At 37.6% G+C, this 27,846-nt stretch overlaps 1 long non-coding RNA gene across 1 annotated transcript; it reads left to right on the forward strand.

Annotated features, from left to right (window-relative positions):
• The first annotated feature begins 5,801 nt into the window (after positions 1–5,801).
• LOC144340819 (uncharacterized) lies at positions 5,802–27,846 on the forward strand. Its single transcript, XR_013417262.1, has 4 exons — positions 5,802–5,930; positions 6,788–6,877; positions 22,343–22,417; positions 27,625–27,846. It is a non-coding gene; the product is annotated as an uncharacterized LOC144340819 (long non-coding RNA).

A 27,846-nucleotide genomic window follows, 5' to 3' on the forward strand; every position in this document is an offset into this window, starting at 1 on the left:
GGTAGTGGTGATGTTTATGCTGCAGGTCCAGTGCTTACCCTTTGAGACCACCTATTCTCCGTGATTCTGGTTATTTCCAGTTCTTCAGTTTGCCTCATACATTGAAAAGACGGAAATTTTGTATAACAATCCTTTTCTCTCAGTTTCCACTGTCCAAGGTAATTAGGTTTTCAATCATTTGATGTTTGCCTATAGGCAAGATCATGACCTAGTAGAATTGTAGTTGTTATTCACAGAGGAATAAAATTCTCCCATAGGTCATTTATAATATAAACTATAATATCATTCCTCCTCCTAAGGCTTGTGCCCTGCCTTTGGAGACCAAGAAAGACATGGATGAACAGCTTATTATTATTTAAGGAATAGTTTCTAAACAAAATAAAATGAGATAGCCAGTAATACGTGGGATTTTTGTACCCTGCATGACTTTTACCTCAATACATTCAGAGATTTGTGAAGAATTACTTCTTGTTTCATCTATGACCTGACAAGATGTTATACAGACAGACAGCTGTTGGAATCATTGAAGTGAATCTTCTTGTCCACACTTATAATAATTTAGCCTCTTTGAAAATAAAGTGATAATTTCAAGCCGTTAGCTACCCATTGAAGCAATACTAAAAGGCAAATCAGGCTTGGACTGGCATTGGTGGAGCTGGAGTTTGTCTTAATGTAATATCTAAAAACTTACCTATGTTTTCTTTGATTGTAGCAAGCCATTGATTTTTGTATTAAAAAGACTCTAGGATTCTGAATTTACATGGTTTCTTTTAATTGTACAAAGCAGAGTTTATATAAAGGGTATTTTATTTGATTCTATTAACTGAGCATCAATTGTATGCCAGATAATAAAGTCAATGATTAAAGGACATGTGACTCCTGCTCTCTGGGAACTTACATAAAATGTAGACATGGAAGGGTGACATTAGATATTTTCCTACATAATTGGAGCTACCTAGGGAAAGTGTATTTCATCACACTCTACAGAAGGTTTGTTGGCTGAGGCCCTTTCATAAGGGATTAACCTTCAGATGAATTCTCGTTCCCCCGCCAGCTGTGTGTTTCTTCTTGCAAATACTCCCAAATAATTCAATTCTTTATACAGTAAAATAACTTCATTGCAGTACAGAATCATTTCTCTGTCCCAAGGATGGATTTTTCTATGAAACACCTAGTCACGAGAGGTTCATATCTGTGCTTTTTTGTGGATGGTCAGAGCCCTGTGAAAGAGGCAAATAGGGACTGTAATGCAGGACAGGCAGTAGTCTTGATAAAAATGAATAAATAAAAGCACACACAAAACAATTCCTTTTCCAGCTTTTACATTTGCTAAATCGTCAGCTGTATTCTCCATATACTAGTCTTTAGCTCATTAATCTTCAAACACATTAATTACCACTGCTTTGACTGACTTCTTGGGATATTTACACACTGTAAACAGTTCTGGTATTCTTTGCAAATCCACACTGTGAAGTACCCCTTGGGGTCAAGTGCATTGCCTTTCCTTACCAAAGAATTTATTCTTTTGAAAAACATGAACATGACCATTTCCCTTATATTATTCTCTTGTGTATGACAAAAATAAAGATACATACTTCTTGGGGAAAATAAATTGAAGTATCTTCCCTCCATTCAGCATTCTATAATAGGCAAGATATGGGCCTCTTTTTTATACCATCAAGAGAGACTTATTATCTCTCAGGAAGGAAAACCCTTTGGATTTAGTTATTCCTCTAATTAATATTGCATCTGCAAGACATATGTCTACATTTTGCCACCATTGCAAACACATCAGTCCTTAACATATTGAAAACAACTCTAGCACCTCTGGCTACATTGAGGAGGTTTCTATCATCTCAAGGCATCTAAAACTCACCATGTATACTTATGGGCAAGCAGCCTGAAAGTAGAAGTGTGGGGGATGCTAACATGGTCCATATTTGTTAACAGAAACCTCCTTCTGGTGAATGAGGGAAGCCTAATCCCATGGAAGTATGCTTTCAATTTTTCATCGAAATTACAATCAAACAAATTGCCAGCACACATTTTTCTCTGTCAGATGTTTCCCTCATGATAGATTTGGAGTACCTTGGGCCAGTTTATAAACCTTGTCCTCTGCCAGTGTTGCTACAGACTCTTCTCTTTGTTTTCAAATAAATTTCACTTTTTTCTCCAACTGGTGGATACATTTGATCTACAGTAGTACCTGACAGGAAAATGTGTCTTCAACATGCACTTTCTGCAGGACTCTGATGGAAAGGACAATACATTATTGGCTCTTCTTAAGTTCTCTGTGGGGAACTCGGTATGACAAAAATCACAAAAACCAAGAGCCTGCAATTTCCTCATTTTCTTGCACATATTAAAATTGTATTTATCAAGGTTGACTCTTGGCTGCTGGTTGAACTAGCTCTCCTGGAAGGAATGGCTTTTAGAGAGTTGCTTTGGGACCAAGGGATCCTAAGAACACTGTTGGACAAAGTAGTCTTGGGGATGATTGCACTGTTTTCAAACTCATGAAACCACAAGCTTCTCAGGAGAACTGAGCCCAAGTTGAAAATCATTCACCTCCTTTTCTTTCAGCAAGCACTGTTAGAGGGAACAATCAAAGGATAATAAAGACCAGTTGTTTTGATCTCTGGTCCCATTACTATATCCCTAATGGGTGAGAATCTACATCAAAGAAACTAGAATGACTCTGGGAATTGACCATACTTTTGTTTTCAGCCTATCTCCAAGCAAAGGTGTGATGGAACTGATTTGGTGTAAAGCTTTGGCCATGTGAATGTGTTGGCAACTGCCAAATGTTACCATCTGGACCAAATCATTTCTTTCTATATCTTTGCAGGTGTTATTTTTCAAGGTGACTGCTTCTACTTTAATTAGAGAGGAGCTGGGTTCTAAAAACAGAAATAGTTTAACGACTATTAAATTTTTATTTTACTATAGGAGAATTGTTTTATTTAAGTACTTAATACTGCATAAAAAAGACCCATAAGAAGAGAAAGAAGTGAGATATAAGGTAATATGCTTTTGTGAAGGAAGCACTAGAAAGGGAGTAACAAGGCCTGGACTCAGTCTGGGCTTTGCTCCTGAAATAACGTGTGACTGAAGAAACACATTCTTCAATGCCGTATTCCTTCTCCCATATAAATTATCTCTTATCAGCATCATATTGCCATTGAATTTCAGGCATGGAAGGGACCTTGGGGTATTAATATCTCTACCTATTTTGGCAGTATTTTGGGAATCAAATGAATATTAAAACTATTTTTGTATTTATTTGACCTTGACTATTACTACATACCCACTATGTAGGAAGCACTGGGAGATAAACAGAGAAAACTACAATGATAAAAAATATATGCCTTTTTCTCTTAAGCCCATCATCTTATATGGAGATGCTTTCTTTCATGCAGGTATTCAAAAAACATTTATTTACATACTATGGTAGATGTTGGGAGTACAAATGAAAAGAGTTTTTACCAGACATCAAGAATCTTTTGTATTTATTGGAGAGATAGATGAATAAATAGTTTACAACTGTGCTAAATGCTTGGTGAACCATGTGAGAGTGGTATCAGGGAGGTTTCTAAGATGAAATGGTAATTGGTTTGTTTTATTTATATACAAATATTGTGAATGAAAGTGTGATATGTGTGATCGGAAGCTTAGGGGAGAGGGACAGATGCCACATGGTATTCAGGGAGAAATGTTTCTCAAGGACCTGAAGCACCATATTATATAAGTTATAAATGGAAGAATTTTGTTATGATTCATTGATTTTTAAATTTCTCTTGGATATCCATGGAGAGTTGTCAAAGTCTTGCTCAGAAGCCACCCTCCTTAGTCTTATGTCAAGTCTCTAAAATAGTACACAAAAGAACATCACTACCAGTTCCACCACCACAAAAAGCAACCACAAATGCCATAACTGCCTTTGCTATTACCACTACTGCCACCCTGCCACTATCATAATTGCCACAATAACCACCATCACCACCACTACCAACAATGTTACCATAATCACCACCACTATTGCCATTATCATCGCCCCAAACAACCACTAATATGTTGCCACCGTTACCGCCACTGTCATCAGTCCACCACTACCATCATTTTTACATCACCTCCCTTACTATTGCCACTACCACCACCATCACCACAGTCATTAGTACTACCACATTGCCATTACAGCCAGCAACAACCACTAACACTGCCGCCACTACTAACCAACATCATTGTCACTACTGTAACCTCAATCACCATTTTCATCACCACCACTGACACCATTACCAGCACTACGACCAACAGTCTCATTCTCATTCCTGAAATATGTTCCTAAACCTTCTCAAGCATTTTAATAGTCATCTTGGTCCCAGGTCAGAGTTCTCACATGTGTAAAATGAGTGATATTGGTAGCTATTATTAATGTCAGCAAAAGGGGCACTTTAATAAAAGCCCCTTTCCAAATGTTTAAGGAGAATTCTCCAGGTTTACAAAGAAAATTTAAACTTTAAATAGTTTCTTCCCTAATGGAACAAACAACAGTAACACACACTGATACCTTGATTTAAAATATATTGCCACTTGGGTCCTCAATATGTAAAGAGTGATTTGAAATTTCTTCCTTGGAGGAATAGAGAAGTGAAGATGGCATGATCCACAACTGTGACGATGATCTGGTATGACTCCAGTTCTTAGTTTCACCCTGTGTAGCTTGTTCTTTCTAAAGAGTTTGCAGTTGAGGCTAAAAATAAGAATAAGGCTACTTATAAGAACGTCAGAGTTCTGTAGTTAAAAGTATCTCATATTTTCTGCTGATTTTTATATATTTGAAGCTTATGAAAGCAGCTAGAGTCAGATAGAAGCATGCCCAGGACAGAGTTGATAGTGGAGACAAAAAAAAAAAAAAAATGAACAGGGCTAGTGTTTTCCAAAACTTCTTCTTGTGGTTGAATCCCAGGCAATTGTGTTTTAAATTAAATTTAGAGCAATTTTCTCAGGAGAAGAAGAATAATAGAATTTGTATGCAATATAAAGATCATGATCAAAGGCATCTATGGAGGAAAAGCTGTTGAATGATGAATTCTTTCCAACTTTTTCAAAAAAGATTCAACTGCAGTTTCTTCAGTTGTTTTGTCATCTCTTAGTGCTCATTCATGTCATTCAGCAAACATCTTTTTTTTTTTTTTTTTTTTTTTTTTTTTTTTTTTTTTTTTAGGCGGCATCTAGCTCTGTCGTCCAGGCTGGAGTGCAGTGGTACGATCTTGGCTCCCAGTAACCTCCACCTCCCGGGTTCAAGAAATTCTCCTGCCTCAGCTTCCTGAGTAGCTGGGATTACAGGCATGTCCCACCATGCCCGACTAGTTTTTTTATTTTTAGTAGAGACAGAGTTTCACCGTGTTGGTCAGGCTGGTCTTGAACTCCTGACTTCATTATCCACCCGCCTTGGCATCCCAAAGTGCTGGGATTACAGGCATGAACCAACACACCCAGTCCAAAAAACATCTCTTAAAAGACCACTGTATCACGTGACTGAGTGACTGTATTATATAAGTAGCTCTTGAGGACACCACTCCTCAGTAACACCTTGGAGCTTGCCACCTATTGAAAACCGTAGCAAGCAGGTAGTGACATTACAGAAGAATCATGCTGAAATACACAGGTACATCTGGTCCAATGAACATCTGAGATAGATAACTGGACCATATTTGTGGTGATGAAGGGTCTGGTCAAGAAAGGAGGCTGGGGTAAAACACCATCTATTCTGTCACTTCAAGAATGGGAAGGATTTTGCTAGAACAAGAGAGGGTGGGAAAATAAGAAAGGAGAATAGAACATTTTAGGCAAAGGGAATAGTGTGTGCAAAGATGAAGTATGAAAGAAAATGTAGCTCCATTCCAGAAACTGCTAAAAGGATCAACATGGTGAGAATATCACAGTAGATAAATATTAAGTTCCAAAGGTATATGAAAAAACAGCTGAGGAAAGTGAAACACAGAGAAAGTTCTATTTGTTAGCAATTCTCCCCCTATGCCTGTGACCTGAAAAAAAATTCAGTACTTTCTGAAGCATTTGGATCCACTTAGCTGGTACAATACCAGCATTTCATGGGAGTATACGTAACTAGAACAACTAGTTAGGAGCCAACGTGGCCATATCTGCTTTCGGAACAAAGTTTAACATGGAATTACGTCTATGACTACACCAGGGTTTGGACTGAAGGTGTTACAAGAGAGTTGTAGTAAGGAAGGTAGAATGATAGTGTGGTTGTAAACATATTTTAGAGGATTTGTGCATGTGTGTTCCCTGTTATGTGCCTTCTACTCTCTTGGGATTCAGATCTGCTACGCACATGCAAAATAAAAGACAGATATTTCTAATGTGTTTTTAGGATGTATTAGAAGTTAATGACAGAGTCCTAGTCTTGTACATGTTTTATTCTTTCCGTAGCTACAGAAGCATGGAAGGAAAGTATTACTGGTAGAAAACAAATATAGAACTTCATGTTGGAGAAGTAGGACCCTAACTAATGAGTTCTGACAGTCTGATTTTTAGAAGCGTATTTGTAGATATTTGACACTAAGTAGCTATGCTTCTACTTATGTTAAAGAGAACTCTCACTTCTCTGACAGAATAATAGTGTAGAATTCTTTGTAAAAAATAGATAATTTGATGTACAGTTGTTTTTCAAGATTATTTCAAAACACTTCCTTTTCTTAAAAATGAGTAGTAAATATTTTCTTAATTTAGTTAAAATCCTGTTTCTCTTTATTTTTTAAAGCTGTCGTGTCATGAGAGAGCCAAGATTCTTTGAACATATTTAACTGCTGGAGGGAATGGCTCAGAATCCCAAGTATCAGCTTCAGCACATGTAAGTTCCCTGGAACAAAACTTCAAATCCCCAAAGTTTTCTTTTCAAGTTGCCAAAGTAAGGTCAAGAAATATACCAAATTTCTCTAGGGCTGTTTCTCTCTCTCTCTTTCTATCCCCTTACTCCCCAGGTTTATCATCATCATTTGTTAATATTAAGGTACAAACTGAAGCAGACTGTTTTTGAGGCCAGTATTGGCAATACATCCAGTACACTCAAGGGCCTGAAAAGTTAATAAACTTTTGCTGTAATACAAGAAGGCAAAGGACAGTAATTTTGGGCTCGAAAGAGTTGTTACTGATTATATTAAAGCTTTTACTTTTGTGCTCTAAAACAAAATGAATAAAATGGAAATTCAAATTGGATAGACTTTTAAAATACAGTTTGGAAACATGACAGTCACTTTGAATAGCCAGTTGGTTTTTCCTCTTGACATGTAAACTAAAATATTCGGTCAGTTATTTTTAAAAGAGTGGTAATAAAAAAATTAATATTGACTGTATGGCACTATTTCAGCTAACTTATGTCAAGATAAGACAAAAATGGCACATAACATATTCATCCCTGTTTCAGCTGTTGACAGTTTATTTCTGTTAGTCATTTTCTTATTAGGAAATTTAGTTCCCAGTACATGAGTTTTAGTAAAATTTAGTAAAATGTAATATTCATCTATTGTGCTAAGCACTGTGCTATATGCTTTATGTGTACTATAGCACTTACTTTTCATAATAATATTATTGATATTATCAAATACATTTTATTGATGAAGAAATAGAGGCCCAAATAAGGTGAATAAATTCCCCTGGGGTCAACAGCTAATTAGTGGTAGATTTGCAATTTATAGATTTGAGATTTGGGATAGGTTTTAGGTTTATAATCATATTTCTCTGATACCATTGACCTTGATACATTTACTATGTTACATATCAAGCAAAAATTCTGGTACCTTTTCTAAAGTTTAACACAGGAAAACAGTATTTTTACACATTTTAATATGGAGTTAAATAAAAAACTCCAAATTGAATCTTTTTTTATAATTCCATTTCATTATCAGATTGTGAAATTTTAAAAATCCTCACCTAGGATCTGTCTGGTAAGAGTGTAATAGCATGTCATTTAAAGAAATGATTCTGTAGGGTTAAGAAAAAGCACTAGCCATTAATTCTAACCTGATTCAGAGGGTACATAACATAAGACCTGAGCCCTGAAGGAATAACTTTTCTGTTTATAGAATTTGATCATAAGAAATTTTAAATTTATATTCAATGTTTGTAAAAAATGAGACAATTTTTTTCTCTTGATTTTTCTAACTGAAGCCACACTTTTAAATTTTTTAAGAACAGGAAATTTGGAAAGTGATTAATTTATAATATGGTCTAATCACTTTACAGAATGTGGAAGGAAAATATAGGCAAAGGAGAAGGTACAACATTACAGTTTTTGTCACAGGATGGGGCAGGAAAGGGTGAGAAGAGTCCAGTTTGTTCATCCAGCTGTGTCCAGCCATATATTTGTTCTATTAAATTGTATCTCAGAAAATTAGCCTTGAGATCCTCTGAAACTTATCTTATTTGTCATAGAAGATAGAGTATGTAAGAGCAGTTGTTATGTCTAGAGGTAGATGTGGAAAATCCTTTATGAAGGAAATTCTACTCATATTTTATATTTTGGTTCTAATTCTCCTCAATTCATTACTCATTCATTCAACAATCATTTTGTGAAATGGTAATACAAACATGAGCAATAAAGACTCTTCTCCCTGTAAGAGTTCACAGTCCAGTGGGAGATTATTTATCTATTTATCTATCAGTCTCTGTCTGTCTGTATTTTTATTGAAAAACAAAGCTACCATCTCCATAAGTTCAGAGACTAAAGAGGAACGATTGTCCACCTAACTCTTTCTGGAGAAAGGTGGAGGCAAGGGAAGGTTGCAAAGAGTTTTTTTGTATATGGTGCTGGATAAGGGTCCAACCTCACTCTTTTGCATGTGGATATCCAGTGTTCCTAACACTATTTGTCAAAGAGACTGTCCTTTCCCAATTGAGTAGTCTTGGCACCCTTGTTTAAAATCATTTGACCATACACAATAAAAGACTTATTTCTAGGCTCTCTATTTTGTTATATTGGTTTGTGTATCTGTCTTATGCCAACACTATGCTGTTTTGATTACTGTAGCTTTGCAATGTGCTTTGAAATCAGAAGTGTGAATATTCCAACTTTGTTCTTGTCTAAAATTATCTTGGCTATCTAGTATTCCTTGAGATTCTATGTGAATTTTAGAATGGATTTTTTTTTTTTATTTCTGCAAAAAATAATGCCTTTGGGATTTGATAAGAATTACATTCAATTTGTACATTGCTTTGGGTAGTAAGACCATTTTAACAGTATCAGTTCTTTCAATCTATCAGTATCAGATATATTCCATTTATTTGTCTTCTTTAATTTACTTAAGCAAGGTTTTCTAGTTTTCAGTGTATATCTTTCACCTTCTTGGTTAAATTTATTCCTACGTATTTTATTATTATTATTACTGAGACAGGGTCTTACTCTGTCCCCCAGGCTGGAGTGCAGTGGCATGATCTCGGCTCACTGCAACCTCAGCCTCCCAGGTTCAAGCAATTCTCCTGCCTCAGTCTTCCAAGTGGCTGGAATTACAGACATGTGCCACCACACCTGGCTAATTTTTTTTGTATTTTTAGTACAGACAGGTTTCACCACATTGGCCAGGCTGGTCTCGAAATCCTGACCTCTGGTGACCCACCCACCTTGGCTTCCCAAAGTACTGGGATTACAGGTGTGAGCCACCGTGCCTGACCAGTATTTTATTCTTTTTAAAGCTATTGAATAGGGAATTGTTTTCTTAATTTCATTTTTAGATTGTTCATTGCTAGTGCATGGACAAACAACTGATTTTTTCATGTTGATTTTGTATCCTGCTGCTTTGTTGAATTTGATCATTATTGCTATCATTATTTATTTGTATTTTGTGCATGGAATATTTAGGGTTTTTTATGTGGGGACTATCCCTGTCTTAAAACAGAAAGTGCTGCACCCCAGGAAATACCTTAGTCTTAGCCAAACTGTGGTGGTTGGTCAGTCTAGGTGCTGCTGATCTGGTGGTAGAGAAACAGTGACTATTAGTAGCAAGATAGTGTATTTTATGAATTGAAATTTTGATTAAGAAATTTGTAGATTGGAAGATGGCCGAATAGGAACAGCTCCAGCCTCCAGCTCCCAGCGTGAGCAATACAGAAGATGGGTGATTTCTGCATTTTCAACTGAGGTACCGGGTTCATCTCACTGGGGCATGTCGGACAGTTGGCGCTGGTCCACAGGTGCAGCCCGACCAGCGAGAGCTGAAGCAGGGCAAGGCATCGCCTCACCTGGGAAGCACAAGGGGGAAGGGAATTCCTTTTCCTAGCCAGAGGAAATTGAGACACAAAACACCTGGAAATTTGAGTAACTCCTACCCTAATACTACGCTTTACCAAGGGTCTTAGCAAACGGCACACCAGGAGATTATATCCCACACCTGGCCCAGAGGGTCTCACGCCCACGGAGCCTACCTCATTGCTAGTACGGCAGTCTGAGATCTAACAGCAAGGCAGCAGCGAGGCTGGGGGAGGGGCGCCTGCCATTGCTGAGGCTTAAGTCGGTAAACAAAGCCACCTGGAAGCTCGAATTGGGTGGAGCCCGCCACAGCTCAAGGAGGCTGGCCTGGCTCTGGAGACTCCTTCTCTGGGGACAGGGCATAGCTAAACAAAAAGCAGCAGAAACCTCGTCAGAGGAAAATGCCCCTGTCTGACAGCTTTGAAGACAGCAGTGGATCTTCCAGCATGGAGGTTGAGATCTGAGAACGGACAGATTGCCTGCTCAAGTGGGTCCCTGACCTCTGAGTAGCCTAACTGGGAGACATCCCCCACTAGGTGCAGACCGACACCTCACACCGCACACAGCGGGGTACACCCCTGAGATGAAGCTTCCAGAGCAAGAATCAGACAGCAACACTCGCTGTTCAGCAATATTCTATCTTCTGCAGCCTCTGCTGCTGATACCCAGGCAAACAGGGTCTGGAGTGGACCTCAAGCAAACTCCAACAGACCTACAGCTGAGGGTCCTGACTGTTGGAAGGAAAACTAACAAACAGAAAGGACACCCACACCAAAGCCCCATCAGTACGTCACCATCATCAAAGACCAAAGGCAGATAAAACCACAAAGATGGGGAAAAAGCAGTGCAGAAAAGCTGGAAATTCAAAAAATCAGAGCGCATCTCCCCCTCCAAAGGAATGCAGCTCATCACTAGCAATGGAACAAAGTTGGACGGAGAATGACTTTGACGAGTTGAGAGAAGAAGCCTTCAGTGGATCAAACTTCTCAGAGCTAAAGGAGGAACTACGTACCCAGCACAAAGAAACTAAAAACCTTGAACAAAGAATGGATGAATGGATAACTAGAATAATCAATGCAGAGAAGACCTTAAAAGAACTGATAGACATGAAAACCATAACATGAGAAATACGTGACAAATGCACAAGCTTCAGTAACTGACTCAATCAACTGGAAGAAAGAGTATCAGCGATTGAAGATCACATGAATGAAACGAAGCGAAAAGAGAAGTCCGGAGAACAAAGAGTAAAAAGAAATGAACAAAGCCTCCAAGAAGTATGGGATTATGTGAAAAGACCAAATCTACATCTGATTGGGGTGCCTGAAAGTGAGGGGGAAAATGGAACCAAGTTAGAAAACACTCTGCAGGATATCATTCAGGAGAATTTCCCCAACCTGGTATGGCAGTCCAACATCCAAATTCAGGAAATACAGAGAATGCCACAAAGATACTCCTTGAGAAGAGCAACTCCAAGACACATAATTGTCAGATTCACCGAAGCTGAAATGAAGGAAAAAATGTTAAGGGCAGCCAGAGAGAAAGCTCGAGTTACATACAAAGGGAAGCCCCTCAGACAAACAGCAGATCTCTCGGCAGAAACTCTCCAAGCCAGAAGAGAGTGGGGGCCAATATTCAACATTCTTAAAGAAAAGAATTTTCAACCCAGAATTTCATATCCAGCCAAACTAAGTTTCATAAGTGAAGGAGAAATAAAATCCTTTACAGAAAAGCAAATGCTTAGAGATTTTGTCACCACCAGGCCTGCCCTACAAGAGATCCTGAAGGAAGCACTAAACATGGAAAGGAACAACCAGTACCAGCCATTACAAAAACATGCCAAAGTGTAAAGACCATCGATGCTAGGAAGAAACTGCATCAACTAACGAGCAAAATAACCAGCTAATATCACAATGACAGGATCAAGTTCACACATAACAATATTAACCTTAAATGTAAATGAACTAAATGGTCCAATTAAAAGACACAGACTGGCAAATTGGATAGAGTCAAGACCCATCAATTTGCTGTATTCAGGAGACCCATCTCACATGCAGAGACATACATAGGCTCAAAATAAAGGGATGGAGGAAGATCTACCAAGCAAATGGAAAACAACAAAAAAGGAGAGGTTGCAATCCTAGTCTCTGATAAAACAGACTTTAAACCATCAAAGATCAAAAGAGACAAAGAAGGCCATTACATAATGGTAAAGGGATCAATTCAACAGGAAGAGCTAACTATTCTAAATATATATGCATCCAATACAGCAGCACCCAGATTCATAAAGAAAGTCCTTAGAGACTTACAAAGAGACTTAGACTCCCATACAATAATAATGGGAGACTTTAACACCATACTGTCAACATCACACAGATCAATGAAACAAAAGGTAACAAGGATATCCAGGAATTGAACTCAGCTCTGCAGCAAGCAGACCTAATAGGCATCTACAGAACTCTCCACCCCAAATCAACAGAATACACATTCTTCTCAGCACCACATCACACTTATTCCAAAATTGACCACACAGTTGGAAGTAAAGCACTCCTCAGCAAATGTAAAAGAACAGAAATCATAACAAACTGTCTCTCAGATCACAGTGCAATCAAACTAGAACTCAGGACTAAGAAACTCAATCATAACCGCTCAACTACATGGAAACTGAACAACCTGCTCCTGAATGACTACTAGGTACATAACAAAATGAAGGCAGAAATAAAGATGTTCTTTGAAACCAATGAGAACAAAGATACAACATACCAGAATCTCTGGGACACATTTAAAGCAGTATGTAGAGCGAAATTTATAGCACTCAATGTCCATAAGAGAAAGCTGGAAAAATCTAAAATTGACACTCTCACACCACAATTAAAAGAACTAGAGAAGCAAGAGCAAACACATTCAAAAGCTAGCAGAAGGCAAGAAATAACTAAGATCAGAGCAGAACTGAAGGAGATAGAGACACAAAAAACCCTCCAAAAAATCAAGGAATCCAGGAGCTGGTTTTTTGAAAAGATCAACAAAACTGATAGACCACTAGCTACAGTAACCAAAACAGCATGGTACTAGTACCAAAACAGAGATGTAGACCAATGGAACAGAACAGAGCCCTCAGAAATAATACCACACATCTACAGCCATCTGATCTTTGACAAACCTGACAAAAACAAGAAATGGGGAAAGGATTCCCTATTTCATAAATGTTGCTGGGAAAATTGGCTAGCCATAAGTAGAAAGCTGAAACTGGATCATTTCCGTACACCTTATACAAAAATTAATTCAAGATGGATTAGAGACTTAAATGTTAGACCAAAACCATAAAAACCCTGGAAGAAAACCTAGGTAATACCATTCAGGACATAGGCATGGGCAAGGACTTCATGTCTAAAACACCAAAAGCAACGGCAGCAAAAGCCAAAATTGACAAATGGGATCTAATTAAACTAAAGAGCTTCTGCACAGCAAAAGAAACTACCATCAGAGTGAACAGGCAACCTACAGAATGGGAGAAAAATTTTGCAATCTACTCATCTGACAAAGGGCTAATATCCAGAACCTACAAAGAACTCCAACAAATTTACAAGAAAAAAACAACAACCCCACCAAAAAGTGGGCAAAGGATATGAACAGACATTTCTCAAAAGAAGACACGCATACAGCCAGCAGACACATGAATAAATGCTCGTCATCACTGGCCATCAGAGAAATGCAAATCAAAACCACAATAAGATACCATCTCACACCAGTTAGAATGGCAATCATTAAAAAGTCAGGAAACAATAGGTGCTGGAAAGGAGGTGAAGAAATAGGAACACTTTCACACTGTTGGTGGGATAGTAAACTGGTTCAACCATTGTGGAAAACAGTATTGCGATTCCTCAAGGATCTAGAACTAGACGTACCATATGACCCAACCATCTCATTACTGGGTATATACCCAAAGGATTATAAATCATGCTGCTATAAAGACACATGCACACGTATGTTTATTGCGGCACTATTCACAATAGCAAAGACTTGGAATCAACCCAAACGTCCATCAGTGACAGACTGGATTAAGAAAATATGGCACATATACACCATGGAATACTATGTAGCCATAAAGAAGGATGAGTTCGTGTCCTTTGTAGGGACATGGATGCAGCTGGAAATCATCATTCTCAGCAAACTATCGCAAGAACAGAAAACCAAACACCGCATGTTCTCACTCATAGGTGGGAATTGATCAATGACATCACTTGGACTCCGGAAGGGGAACATCACACACCGGGGCCTATTATGGGGAGGGGGGATGGGGGAGGGATGGCATTGGGAGTTATACCTGATGTAAATGACAAATTGATGGGTGCTGACGAGTTGATGTGTGGAGCACACCAACATGACACAAGTATACATATGTAACAAACATGCACGTTGTGCACATGCACCCTAGAACTTAAAGTATAAAAAAAAAAAGTAGAGGTAGTGAATAACACACTTTGCAGATATCCTTTTGATTCACATGAAATTCTGTTTTTTAAAAATTAATCGAACCACATCTCTGATCAGTACACGTATTTGTGCTGGTTCAAGGTGGAAGGAGGAGTAGAAAATGCAAAGAGTTTTATACCAGTGTGTTTATGGTGAAGCAGAAGTGACCCTTGGCCCTTATGTCTGCATTTTCTTTTACAGTGCTGTGTATATAGTGTATATAAGCAAACAAACAAGTCCTAATTTACAACATCTAGTCTTTCTAGACGTTAGAGAGGTTGTCAGTGTGTGACAAAAGTAGAGTCAGTAAAGTAATACATGGGAGTATACTTTGTGTTAAAATTCATAGGGAAGACTGTTATTAAAAACACAGAACTGTAATTGTTAAAATCCCCTCTAAGTATTACAGATGCTTATACCTGTCCACTGGGTTGATTAAGTAGACAGGGGAAGAGTTTTAGGCCATAATGCTTATTTTTTTAGGAAACACTTTCAAATTATAACCTGTGTTATATATATATGCATCATTTATTCAATGCAACTGTGTGTAGAGTGGAAAACTTACGTCCTATTTGAAACATCTAGTATTTCTAGGAAGTATGCAGGGAGAAGGGTTCTATGCCCGTGAGTTATGCTAGTTCAGATGGTCTAATCATTGTTCTATATGTGGATTTTTATGAATATTGTTGGGTATTAAAGGATAAACAAGTACTAATGCTCAAAGTATGTTAAAAGTAGAGTAGTAAAACAATCCCTTTAAGAATGTTGTTTTGTTAGTTTTTAATGATAACTGTCTTCTGGGAGTGACCTTTGTTAATCCACATTTCGGAGCTAGACATAATCCTATACTTAGTCACTGGGATGGTGGAAGAGGGAGAAGAGGAAGGGTAAAGGGAAGGGCTATTTGCTAGTATCTCTGTATCTAGAAGATAGTTTTAGATGATAGCCATAGGTCTATATGAGCATTTTTAGTAGAGTTCTTGAGATTTTCTATGTAAACAGTTAAGTCATGTGCAAATTGGGACAGTTTTATCTTTTTCTTTTTAATATACATATCTTTTATTCATTATCTTGCATTACTGTGGTGTCTAGAATTTGCAGTATTATGTTGAATAAGAGTGGTGAAACAAAGATCCTTCCTTTGTACCTGATCTTAGGGGAAAAACATTTCATCTTTCACCATTAAGTATGACCTAGCATTTTTTTAGATTCTCTTTATCAAGTTGAGGGAAAATCCCTTTATTCTTGACTTGGCTGGCAGTTTTTATGATTAATGAGTGTTGGATTATATCAAATGCCTTTTCTGCATATAATAAAGTTGTATAATTATATGATCTTTTGAATTTACCTTGTGGTAACCAGATTAAAACAAGGTAACTGTTGTAATACAGTGATTAATTTTTGAATGTTGAACCAGCCTTGCATACCCTGAATAAATCCCATTTGGTGATGGTGTATAATCCCTCCTTCTTTCCTTCCTTCTCTCTCCCGTCCTCCCTCGCTCTTCCCTCCCTCCTTCCCTCCCTTCTTTCTTTCCTTCCTTCCTTCCTTCCTTCCTTCCTTCCTTCCTTCCTTCCTTTCTTTCTTTCTCTTTCTTTCTTTCTTTTCTTTTCTTTTTCCTTCCTTCCTTCCTTCCTTCCTTCCTTTCTTTCTTTCTTTCTTTCTTTCTTTCTTTCTTTCTTTCTTTCTTTCTTTCTTTCTTTCTTTCTTTCTTTCTTTCTTTCTTTCTTTTTCTTTCTTTCTTTCTTTCTTTCTTTCTTTCTTTCTTTCTTTCTTTCTTTCTTTCCTTCCTTCCTTCTTTCTTTCCTTCTTTCTTTCTTTTTCTTTCTTTCCTTCTTTTTCTTTCTTTCTTTCTCTCTCCTTCCTTCCTTCCTTTCTTCCTTCCTTCCTTCCTTCCTTCCTTCCTTCCTTCCTTCCTTCCTTCCTTCTTTCCTTCCTTCACTCCTTTCCTCCCTCCCTCCCTCTCTCCCTCCCTTTCTTTTCTTTTCTTTTCTTTTCTTTTCATTTTCTTTCCTTTCCTTTTCTTTCTTTTCTTTTATTTTTCTTATTTTTCTCTTGGGACTAGCTCTGTCACCCAGACTGGAGTGCAGTGGTGTGATCATGGCTCATCGTAGCCTTTACTTCCTGGGCTCAAGCCATGCTCTCACCTCAGCTGCCTTCTTAGCTGGAACCACAGGCGTGCACCACCATGCCCAGCTTATTTTTTATTTTTATTTTTTTGTAGAGACAGGGTTTCACCATATTGTGCAGGCTGGTCTTGAACTCCCGGGCTCAAGCGCTCCACCTGCCCCAGTCTCCCAAAGTGCTGGGATTATAGGTGTGAGCCATCACAACCAACCCAATTCTTCCTATACATTTTCAGATTTAGTTTTCTGATAATTTGTTTTAATGTGTAAGTTCAGAAGAGATATTGATCAATAACTTTTTTTTTTTTTTTTTTTTTTTTTTTTTTTTTACCTTTTTTGGTCCGCTTTTTGTATATAGTAATACTACTCTTGTAAAATGAGTTGGGAAGTGTTCTCTCTTCTATCTTCTGGAAGAGATTGTGTAAAATTGGTGTTAATTTTTCTCTATATGTTTGATAGAATCTCTAGTGAAATCATCTGGAATGAAAGTTACTTTCTTGAGAGGTTTTTAATTACAAATTCAATTTATTATCTAATGTTTATAAAACTTGTCAGATTATGTATTTCATGTTGGTTGAGTTTTAGTAATTTGTGGTTTTCAACAAATTAGTTCATTTCTTCTAAGTAGCCAAATTTATGAGCATAGTGTCATTCATGGTATTGCCATATTATTCATTTAATAGCTGCAAGATTTGTAGTGAAATCACTCATTTCATTTTTAATATTGGTAATTTGAATCTTCTCTTTTTTTATTTTGTCAGTCTTGCTACAGGTTTATCAATTTTTTGATCCTTTTTAAAGAACCAGCTCTTAGTTTTATTGATTACCTCTAGTTTTACCCATTTTCAATTATATTTATTTCTGCTCTTATTTATAAAATTTCTTTTCCACTGCTCGTTTCAGCTTTACATTGCTCTTTCTTTTCTACTTTTTGAAATAAAACTTAGATTATTAAACTGTGACCTTTATTTGTTTTTAATGTATGTATTTAGTGCTATAAATAGCTCCCTCAGTACTGGCTTAGCTGCATCTCACATACTTTGATATGGTGTATTTTCATTTTTATTCAATGCTATGTATTAAAAATGTCCTTTGACAATTTCTCTTTGGCTGATTAATCATTTAGATGTATGTTGTTTAATTTCTGCATGTTTGGAGATTTTCCTGTTGACCTTCATTTTTTCATCTTTTGTTTGACTCCATTATGGTCAAAGGTCACATTCCATATTACTTACATTCTTTTGAATTTGTCATGGTTTGTTTTATGACCCAGGAGATGTGATCTGAGTCAAAGGTCCAAAAGAGTATAATGGATGCATTAGGGATGTGTATGTGGGTGAGGTGCATGTGTGAAGGTGGTGGGGGGTGGGGAGGTTAGGGTGTTTTAGAAAAGGGAATCAAGCTGTCAAAGATGATTCAGGGACAGACAGTTAAGTGAAAGTCACATACTCAAAATCACAGCTAGTAAGTAGTTCAGATCAAAAGGCAGGCTTTCTTACTCTACATGCATTGCTTTTTTCTCATTCCCTGTCCAAATATATGAAAAATAAGTAAACAGAGATATGAAGCAAGATTAAAAAATTAAAATATGTGGTAAAATTTAAAAGAAATTTAATTAAATTTAGCAAGGCTACTGTGTTGTCCAAACAACCCCATATCCTTCTTTGTCATTAAAGTAGTGCTAGATACTATAAACAGAATAACCCTGAGATCTCAGTGACTTAATACAATAATTATTTCTCTCTTTTTCATATAAAGGTCAGTAAGACATGGTGGTCATAGAGGGTGGATTCTGCTCCACACAAAATTAGAGGGCGCAAACATTCAGGGACCCAGGCTGAGGGAGACTTATTTAACTCATGTTTTCCAAGGCCTTTCTGGGTGTCATCTCCTATTGGTAAATTAAGGAAAAGAGAGTGTGTGATCATTTGGCCAACCCTATAAATTATATACATTATTTTATCCACATTTAGTTGATTACAAATTAGTCAGATGATACACAAATGCAAAGGAACTGGAAAATGTATCCTAGCTTTCTAAATATGCAAAAGGGGAAATGATTTAGTAAACAGTTATTCAGTCTCTGCCACACATGATGTATCTATCAGGACTTCTTTACATAATTTACATATGTCACAGTCATTTATAAGCAATTGTTGCCATATTTTTTGATTTTGTAGATTGGGTGGAAAATGTTGTCAGACTCTGTATTAGTTCATTCTCCTGCTGCTATGAAGAAATACCTGAGACTGGGTAATTTATAGAAAAGAGGTTTAATTGACTCACAATTTCGCATGGCTGGGGAGGTCTCAGGAAACTGAAAATCATGGTGGACGGCAACTCTTCAGAGGATAGAGAATGGGTGACAGCAGGGGAAATGCCAGATGCTCATAAAACCATCAGATCTTGTGAGAACTCACTCATGAGAACAGCATTGGGGAAATGGCCCCGTGATCCAATTACCTCCACCTGGTCCTGCCCTTGATATGTCAGGATTATTACAATTCAAAGTGAGATTAGGGTGGGGGCACAGAGCCAAATCATATCATTCCATCCCTAGCCCCTCCCAAACCTCCTGTCTTTACATTCCAAGACACAATTATGCCCTTTCAACAGTCCCCCAAAGTCTTAAATCATTTCAATATTAACCCAAAAGTCCAAATTCAAAGTCTCATCTGAGACCAGGCAAGTCACTTTCACCTAGGAGCCTATAAAATCAAAAGCAAGTTAGTTACTTCCTAGATACAATGGAGGTACAGGCACTGGGTAAATACATCTGTTCAAAATGGGAGAAATTGGTCAAAACAAAGGGGCTGCAGGCCCCATGCAACCCTGAGATCTAATAGGGCAGTCATTAAGGCTTAAAGTTCCAAAATGATCACTTTTGACTTCATGTCTCACATCCATATTACACTGATGAAAGTGGTGGGCTCCCAAGGCCTTGGGCAGCTCCACTGTGCAGGGTACAGCCCTCGTCCCTCAGTTGCTTTCACAGGCTGGCATGAGTGCTTGTGGCTTTTCCAGGTGCACCATGCCAGCTGTCAGTGGATGTGCCATTCTGGGGTCTGGAGGATGGTGGCCCTCTTCTCACATCTCCACTAGGCAGTGCACCAATGGAAACTCTGTGTGGAGGCTCTGACCCTACATTTCCCTTCTGCCCCATCCTAGCAGATGTTCTCCATGAGGGCTCCACTCCTGCTACAAACTTCTGCCTGGACATCCAGGCATTTCCACACATCCACTGAAATCTAGGTGGAGGTTCCCAAACATCAGTTCTTTACTTCTGTGCACCTGCAGGTTGAATACCACATGGAAGCTGCCAAGGCTTGGGGCTTGCACCTTTTGAAACAATGGCCAGAGCTGCACCTTAACTCCTTTTAGCCAGGGCTGGAGCTGAAGCAGCTGGGACGGAGATAACCATGACCCAAGGCTGCACAGAGCAGGGGTACCATGGGCCCACCCCAGGAAACCATTTTTCCCTACTAGGCCTCTAGGCCTGTGGTGGGAGGGGCTGCTGTGAAGGTCTCTGACATGCCTTGGAGACGTTTTACCCACTGTCTTGAAGATTAACATTCAGCTCCTTATTATTTATGCAAGTTTCTGTAACTAGCTTGAATTTCTCCACAGAAAATGTGTTTTCTTTTCTATAACATTGTCAACCTGCAAGTTTTCCAAACTTTTATGCTCTGTTTCCTCTTGAACACTTTGTTACTTATAAATTTATTCTGCCAGACACCCTAAATCATCTCTCTCAAGTTCAATGTTCCACAAATCTGCAGGGCAGTTGCACAATGCTGCCAGTCTCTTTGTTAAAGCATAGCAAAAGTCACCTTTACTCCAGTTCCCAAGAAGTTACTCATCTCCATCTGAGACCACCTAAGCCTGAACTTCATTGTCCATGTTACTATCAGCATTTTGTTCACGGGCATTCAGCAAGCTTCTAGGAAGTTCTAAACTTTCCCACAACTTCGTATCTTCTTCTAAGCCCTCCAAACTTTTCTAACCTCTGCCTGGTACCCAGTTCCAAAGTCACTTCCACATTTTTGGGTATCTTTATAGCAGCACCCCACTCTCTGTGGTACTATTTACTGTATTAGTTCATTCTCATGCTGCAACAAAGAAACACCTGAGACTGAGTAATTTGTAAAGAAAAGAGGTTTAATTGACTCACATTTCCACATGGCTGGGGAAACCTCAGGGATCTAAAAATTATCGTGGAAGGCACCTCTTCACAGGGTGGCAGGAGAGAGAAGGAGTACAAGCAGGGGTAATATTAGACACTTATAAAATCATCAGATCTTGTGAGAACTCACTCACTATTATGAGAACAGCATGGGGGAACCCCCCCCGCCCAGGATCCAATTACTTCCACCTGGTATCTACCTTGACACATGGGGATTATGGAGATTAAGGGGATTATAATTCAAGGTGAGATTTGGGTGGAGACACAGAGACAAACCATATCACACTCCTAAAGGTTATGGATCAGACTATATTTCTACTGTTACAAACAAAAGTTGTTTTTTTTTTAAGTCATTGGCCATGCTGAAAACATTAAATGATTTCCAACTCATAATTAATAGGGCAAGTTTTCATTCAGGGACACATGCAACAGCTTTCTTAGCTGTATGTTTACTTTTCTTCTGTGATAATATACCCAGATACAGCAAGTAAGAAAGGATGCTGAAAGTCTTTTTCAATGAAAATGTTTTGGAACTATTAAATATGAGCAATGTTTTCCAAAATGTTTCTTGTAGAACACTAGTCCTTGAATATACTCCAAAGGAAAAAATATAGTTATTTACTCATAAAAGTTTACAAACGAATGATACTCAAATATCTCTCTTGAGTGTTTACAATACATGGGAACATATTAAAGATTCTAAATAATTCTGCCATAAAGAATTTTGGTTTTAACCTCAGTTTTTCTAACACTTGTTATAGATTTCTGGGTTTTAATACCACATGTTATTGTGTTACATCTGTGAGAAATGAAATTCCACTTGACTGTCATTACAATTGAACTTCCCAGTTTTGAATGCCACTTGCTAAACTAAAAAATTAGTAAGAAAGTATTTTTCATATGAGTAATATTGTTTTGTAGGACTTTAAGAATACATAGAATAAAACACATTTAGTCATGTTTTCTCTTTTTATTCTTATTCCCTACCGCAGTTATTAGCAAACTTAGCACCAATAGGGTGAACATTAATTTGTATAGCTTTTCCTTCTTCTCCCGTAAAAATATTTTGCATTATGTAAACTTTATTTTATTTTCTCCTTAGGCTATCACATTCACTTCACAAGTTTTGGATGTCCTTTTTTCTACTACCAACATTGCTGTATTTTTTCATAGAAACATTTCCTCACGCTGGTGAGGAAGAATAATCTCAGGAGAATAATCTTAGGCCCTTTCTTTTACCTTCAGTTTCTCCATTTTGTTTTTATTTTTCTCTTCTGCATTTTGAACCTGAACCAGAGATAAAATATGAGAGAACTTGAGGTTGATGTCAGAAGCATTTCTAGTACAGCCAAGGAAGTCTTTTATTGGAAGGCGAGTGTGATTTATAATACCATGCAGGAGTACTATATATGCCACAGGATGTCATTCCTTTGTTTTTGGTTTCTAACTTGAAGAAAAATTTGTGATTTTTACATTGGCATAGAAAATAAAAATAAAGCTTTGACTTATATTTAAAAAATGATCCTGCTTACTTGATATGCTATCATCTTTTATTATGCTTTGCATATAAACAAAATTATTTTCTACTGTAGTTTTGTGATATAATATTGTAAAAGTATATTTGCCAAATACAATATTTGGAGTAAGATAAATTTATTATCTGTTTCATTAAATACTTTTATTGCTCTTGCCTTTTCTCCCTTCCCTCTTTTCTGGCATAACTACCAGTAACTGTAAAGATATGTGAGTTGATATTTACAAAATGTCAGGCATCTTCTCCTGAGGGATGTCAATCAGTATCATTTGTGCAGATGAACCATTGCCAACCTCCATACACTAGGTTATTTTAAAAATAATGCTTAATAAAAAACAATCTAGTTGGGGGTGATGGAATATTCTTTATTCTGGGTAAACTTTGTAAGCTTGGATTAAGACCACAAGATATCGAAACATTTGTGTGACCATATTGTGGTATTGGTTTGACCCTCAAGAAATCAGAAGGTAACTCTGGTGTTCCAGGAACTATTCAACCAAAGGATCTTAGTGCACTTAGCTTTAATGAAGTAAGTTATCTGAGGCTGTGCTTTCATTATGTAGCTACTAGCCACAGGTGGCTATTAAAATTAAAATTAATTAAAAATAAACAAAATTAAGTAGTTCCTCATTCACAGTAGACACATTTCAAGTGCTCAATAGTCACATATTACCAGTGGCTACTGTGTTGAAAAGTACAGATTGTCAGATATTTCCATCATTGTTGAAAGTTATGATGAAAAGGGCTAATTTAGAGGACATTATTATTTCCAGTTCATATATAAAGGACAAAAAGCTAGAACTGTACTCTTGATTATCAGTCACTTCAATTTATTTGGAACAGTCTTAATTACTCAGATATGAGATACTTTAATGAACAGTTGTATAACCCACTGGAAAAAATATTGAACTGGGAGATCGGATAAGTGGAGTTTGTTTCAACCATAAACTCGTGTTTATGAGAAAATAATTTGACTTATTTAAGCTACTTGTACCTGTGGAAAGCCAAACTATGAGACATGTGCAGAAAAGAGCTGACATAGCAAGCCTGACTACTATCCTTAGAAAGGGTACCATCAGAGTGAACAGGCAACCTACAGAATGGGAGAAAATTTTTGCAATCTACTCATCTGACAAAGGGCTAATATCCAGAACCTACAAAGAACTCAAGCAAATTTACAAGAAAAAAACAAACAACCCCATCAAAAAGTGGGCAAAGGATATGAACAGACAGTTCTCAAAAGAAGACATTCATACAGCCAACAGACACATGAAAAAATGCTCATCATCACTGGTCATCAGAGAAATGCAAATCAAAACTACAATGAGATATCATCTCACACCAGTTAGAATGGCATTCATTAAAAAGTCAGGAAACAACAGGTGCTGGAGAGGATGTGGAGAAATAGGAACACTTTTACACTGTTGGTGGGATTGTAAACTAGTTCAACCATTATGGAAAACAGTATGGCGATTCCTCAAGGATCTAGAACTAGAAATACCATTTGACCCAGCCATCTCATTACTGGGTATATACCCAAAGGATTATAAATCATGCTGCTATAAAGACACATGCACATGTATGTTTATTGCGGCACTATTCACAATAGCAAAGACTTGGAATCAACCCAAATGTCCATCAGTGACAGACTGGATTAAGAAAATGTGGCACATATACACCATGGACTACTATGCAGCCATAAAAAAGGATGAGTTTGTGTCCTTGTTAGGGACATGGATGCAGCTGGAAATCATCATTCTTAGCAAACTATCACAAGAACAGAAAACCAAACACCACATGTTCTCATTCATAGGTGGGAACTGAACAATGAGATCACTTGGACTTGGGAAGGGGAACATCACACACTGGGGCCTATCATGGGGAGGGGGGAGGGGGATGGGGGAGGGATTGCATTGGAAGTTATACCTGATGTAAATGACGAGTTGATGGGTGCTGACGAGTTGATGGGTGTAGCACGCCAACATGGCACAAGTATACATATGTAACAAACCTGCACATTATGCACATGTACCCTAGAACTTAAAGTATAACAATAATAATAAATAAATAAATAAATAAGAAAAAAAAAAAAAAAGAAAGGGTACTTACAAAATTGGCCCTTGCCTGGCATCTGAAAACTTGGATTTCAAAAGAATTCCTACCATTTCCTCATGAGAGTGTCTCACTGTGCCAAAAATGCTTGTATAAACAAGATGGTTTGTGCTGAACTCCCCCTTCCCTACTGGGAGGCTGGAATTTGTGTCTGTGCCAGGCAGAGGGTGCTTACATGACTAGCCCCAAACCAAAACCTTGGTGCTGAGTCTCTAACAAGCTTCCCTGGTAGATGTTTCACACTTGTCACAACTTATTATGGGGGACTTAAGCATGTCCTGTGTGGTTCCACTGGGAGAGGATTCTAGAATCTCACTCCTGGTTTCCCCCAGACTTCACCCCATGTGCCTTTTCTCTTTGCTGATTTTTCAGTGTATCTTTTGTTGTAATAAATCATAGCCATGAATATGACTATATACTGAATTCCATGAGTCTTTCTAGCAAATCACCAGTCCCAGGGGTGGTCTTGACCCTCAGCACACCTCATAATTATGTTGAAAGGGTAATATGAAGTCTAAAGTTTAAGAATAAGTTTGAATTCCAAACACAGTGCCATACACTTGTCAATCATTATTAATTTTTGTACTGAATCTGGCAAGGAAGAAAAATCAGACAAAATATTCAAAATACACAAAATAAGATTGCTTAAAATAAAACTGAAAAATTACATATCTGAATAAATATAATAACAAATATTTATAGTATAAATATAAATAAATAATACCTGAATAAATTATATCTAACATTTTAAGACATAACTGTGGTGTTATTTTATTTACATTAACTGGGGACAATGAATCTTAACACTATGTTAGGATTTGGAAAGATATGACTTAGAGAAAAACAGAGGACATCATGCCCTTCTTGGACTTTTAAATATCTACAGAAACACTTCCAAAGCAGTCTGGAAATGTGAGCTCGAGTGGCTGATATAAGAATTTCAGTGAAACAGAATAGCAGTCATCCTTCCTTGGATCAAGTTTAAAGAAACTGCAAAGTTGTCTTTACACAAGTCTCTGGATATGAAACTGTCTTTCCACAACAGGTTTAAGAGACTCAAGACCTCGGAGGTGACATATCTGGGTGTTTCTTGACAGAGACTGAGAAATATGGCCTTGGCTTCCAGTGGTGGGAGTGAGAGCAGAGCTCTCTCCTTTTATTTTAAAAGTCAATTTATAAAGTGTCTTGTTGTAGTGAATGCTCTCCTGGCTCAAACATAATAATCTTTACCTAAACATGAGAATCTTTCTCTTTGCTGTGCAGTTCAGTCATATCCAAATTCCAAATGTCAACTCACTCACCCTCTTCTCTGATTTCCACCACCCAGTGTTTACAACATGGCCCCAGGGAAGATATATCCTTGGTTTCCTACAATGACGTTTGATGAAGGTACTTGTGCCTTTCTTCTTCCCTCTCCCATCCCATTCTTTCTTTCATACCTTTCTTTTTCCATTTACTAAGGTTCTTGCTCAGATGACCAATTTCGAAGGTTTGGACCAAAACCTCCCCAGGCATCAGAGCTTTTGGGGGCCTAAATATGAGTACAAATTGTTTCTAGGGGATACCCAAAGGTTGCCTTTATGACCACAGTGACTTTAAAAAAAATGTATCAAAGGAGAAAAAAGAACAAGTATCAAACTTTATGGAGTACAAAGTAGCACAAGGAATAAGACTGCAGATATATGGAACCAGATTGCTTGAGTTTGAATTCTATCTTCTCTGCTTATTTCTGTTTCATCTTAGGCAATTTACTTAACCACCCTGTGCCTTGATTTACTCACCTATCAAGTACAATAGCAACAGCACCTATTAATACCGTGCCCCCCTTTTTAAAATAGAGACAATGTCTCACTCTGTCACCCAGGCTGGATGGAGTCAATGACACAATCATAGTTCACTGCAGCCTTGATCATCAGGGTTCAAGTGATCCTCCCACCTCAGTCTTCCAAGTAGCTAAGACTACAAGCATTTGCTACCATGCCTGGCTACTTTTTAAACATTTTTTTATAGATGGGGTCTCACTATGTTGACAAGACTGGTCTAGACTAATGGCCTCAAGTGATCCTACCATCTTGGCCTCCCAATGTGATGGGATTACAAGCATGGTCCACCATGCCTGGCCACTACCTATCTTATTGAGATATTGTGAAGATTAAATGAGTTAACTTATGTAAATTGCATAGAACACTTAGTAGGTGCTATATAAATATGGTGACCACCTAATTGATCACCCAGCCTGGGAGGCATTTGAGGATAAAAAGGAGCATTATTAATAATTATATCAGAAGAAGTATAATGGTAAGTACTCAGCATTATTATTTTTAAATTTTACTTGAAAGAAAACTTATTTTTAAGTAGCAACATTCTCTACAAATGGAAAACTCTTTAATATAAACTTTCCTGCTAATAAAAATACAGAATACAGGAGAAAAAAAATGAATGTACCCCTATGTTATAGGACTTGGGAAAGATGAATTCAGTTGGGTCTCAGGAGAAAATGCACAGTGAGCTATCAATCTTTGAGATTGGGGAGGGAATACTTATTGAGGACAAGAGTAACTTTTTACATTCGTTCAAAGTGCAGAGGTGGTGGAGGCAGAAAACCTTATTTGAAGGTGAAGTTAGATTCATTATGGACCAGTCAGTTATTAAAGGCACTAATGACAGCAAAGCAATCATAAAGCACTTCCAACAATTTGCCAAGCATTCTTGCCTTGCTGCCTTTTGGTAACGGTTTCTCTAAAACTATTTTAAAACTATCAAGACGTATATGATAACTAAGTGATCTCACTTGTCACTTGGTCAATATTTTTCCTTCCAGAGTAGTTCAACCTCAGATGTCATTTATGTGTACTTTGTTCTGATTATCATTCAACAGTGACAGCAAATATTTTTCTCTTCTTCCTCTCTATTTCTCTTTTCTGGCTTGCAGATCTTTTCTTGGCCCTTGACAGAAGAGGCAGAGTAACTTTTCTTAGGTGGCATAATTCTTCAAAATGTGTTCATTTTGAGGAACAGGGATGATGGATGGTAATACACAGGCAGGGATCAACAGTTCCAGAACTGAAGGAAGAGTTGACAAATGTATCAAAGATGCCTAATCAAAATGTGTCCACGCTCTGCTAAATAAAGTCTGGTTGAGCAGAACTAACAA

Source organism: Macaca mulatta, chromosome 5 (assembly GCF_049350105.2).
Source record: "Macaca mulatta isolate MMU2019108-1 chromosome 5, T2T-MMU8v2.0, whole genome shotgun sequence".
Classification (NCBI taxonomy): Eukaryota; Metazoa; Chordata; class Mammalia; order Primates; family Cercopithecidae; genus Macaca; species Macaca mulatta.